A 2676-nucleotide genomic window follows, 5' to 3' on the forward strand; every position below is an offset into this window, starting at 1 on the left:
TAAGCAATGTAAAAACAGCTATTGAGCCCCGGTAGTTGTGCTATGCTTCGAAGTAGCACTCTTCTCCAGAAGGGCCTACAAGGCTTCACTGTATTTCTATGGCTGGAAGGGGTACACACACGTGGTATTTTATGACAATAATGAAAGAAGGCAAGAATACTAATGAGAACTGAAAGTAATTTAAAGTTAGGATTCGTGTCTATTCTATTTTTGCTAGTCTAGGGGTTTTAATGGAAATGATAGAATTTTCACAGTTTAGAACAAGAACTGATTTTAGCTAGACCACCATTGAAAACTAGGGTCCACTGGAAAACTGATTCACACTAGTTTAATACCTCTTATCTGTGCATATACACGACCTTATCACAGGAAATCGAAGCCAATACCTCCGGTCTCGCTCATGGGCGCCCAACCTCTAGACCACTGACTTAAAATCTAGTTGTTCGTGCGTTACATGAAACACTTGGTCTCCTCAATAAACTCACACTAAAATGGAAAATTATTTTTGTGTAGTAAAGGGATTAAAACACCGGGATATTGACTATTAGACTAAATATTGTTTATTTACATAATTGAGGTGAATAGCTCTTATTGAAACTCCGCCTGTAGCTCTTCTAGAGTCACTACCCGTCCCAACCTCAAGTAAAGGAGGAGGGTCGGACATGGGGTCAGGAACACTATCCTAAAGAACATAACTTTACCAAAAAAAACGCTAACCAGAATAAACAATTTAAACCATTTAAACTCTGTTCCTCAAGTTCAAAGAAGAATTATGACGCCTCATGATGAAATTCGAGATTGTTCGTAAGTCATGAGACCGATGCTCCTTCTAACAACCAGACCAACAATTAATATAGGTACATGGAATGTCCGCACAATGTGGGAGACCGGGAAGACTAACCAAATAGCTACGGAAATAAGGAGATACAAATTGGCAGTACTTGGAATCAGCGAAACCCATTGAAACCAAAATGAACAGAAAGGGTTAGATATGGGACATACTTCTGTACTCTGGTCACGAAGAGGAAAATGCTCCACACACTCAGTGAATTGCTATGATGCTGTCCAGAGAAGCACGAAATGCACTTATCAGGTGGAAATCTCATGTACCCAGGATCATCCAAACATCCTTCAAAACAAAGAAGGAGGGGATCACAATGAAGGTTATCCAATGTTATGTACCCACCAACGATACCAATCAAGACGATAAAGATCAGTTCTATGAGAGGCTGAAACCAATCATAGTGAAGTGCTCAGCAAGAGACCTGGCCATCCTGATGGGAGGTCTAAACACTGAAGTCGGAATAGACAACACCACCTATGAAGATATCATGGAACAACATGGACTGGAAGAAAGAAATGAGAATGGTGAGAGATTTGCAAATACATGTGGTATGTAGGACAATTGGAAAGGGATCAAAGAAGCACTAACTTCGACATATCAGGAGGTTCTAGGTCTCAATAATCATCATCGTAAGGAATGGATCTTTACGGAAACCCTGTGTAAGATTCACGAAAGGGAGAACAAGAAAATAGCATTTAACAGCAACTGGACAAGAGCAGAGAAAGTCAAGGCACACACGGAAGCAGACAAACAAGTGGAGAAGAGTATTAGATTTGAAAAACAGAAATATGTGGAAAGTCTAGTAACGAAAGCATAAAATGTCTCAAGAGAAGCAAATATCAAAAAACTATAACCACTACGAGGAAACTATCGAGGAAATACAGTAAACCAGATGGAACTGCCAGGAACAAAGATGGCAAGTGAATCATTCAGATTCATGAGCAGAGGAAAAGATGGGAAGAATACTTCGAGGAACTGCTGAATAGACCAGCCTCACTGAAAACACTGAACATCGAAGCAGCACACACAAACATTCCTTTAGGTGTCACTCCACCAACGATTGAAGAAATCAAGATGGTCATCAGACAAATAAAGAATGGGAAGGTAGCAGAATCTGAAAATATACCAACTGAACCACTAAAGTCGGTTATAGAAGTAGCTGAAAGTATGCTTCATGTTCTATTCAGGAAGATTCAGGAGGAAGAACAATTAATACCGACAGACTGGAAAATGAGACACCTCATCAACATACCATAGAAAGGAGATGTTAGCAAGTGTGAGAACTACAGAAGCATCACAATACTATCGATATCAGGGAATGTTTTCAACAGAGTGTTGCTGAACCGGATGAAAGATTCAGTAGATGCACAACTTTGAGATCAACAGACCGGATTCCGTGTGAATCGGTCGTGCACAGACCAAATCGTGACACTATGGATCATCAGTGAACAACCAGTTGAGTGAAACTCGTCACCATATATCAACTTTGTTGACTATGAGAATGTGTTTGACAGAGTGGATGCGAGAATATCATGGAAAGTTGTTCGACACTAAGGAGTGAGTAGTTGAGAAACTCGTCAACATGATCAAGAATTCATACGACGGACTACAATGTAAAGTAGTGTATGGAGGACAGCTAACATATGCATTCGATGTAAGGACCGGAGTCAGACAAGACTGTTTACTCTCACCATTTCTCTTTATTCTGTTGGTTGACTGGGTTGTGAAGACCTCTACATCTGAGAGCAATCACGGAATAGAATGGACAGGTTTGATGCACCTAGACTCTTTGGACTTGGCAGATGACTTAGCTTTTCTATCTCATACACAAT

This window comes from Schistosoma mansoni, chromosome W (assembly GCF_000237925.1).
Source record: "Schistosoma mansoni strain Puerto Rico chromosome W, complete genome".
Taxonomy (NCBI): domain Eukaryota; kingdom Metazoa; phylum Platyhelminthes; class Trematoda; order Strigeidida; family Schistosomatidae; genus Schistosoma; species Schistosoma mansoni.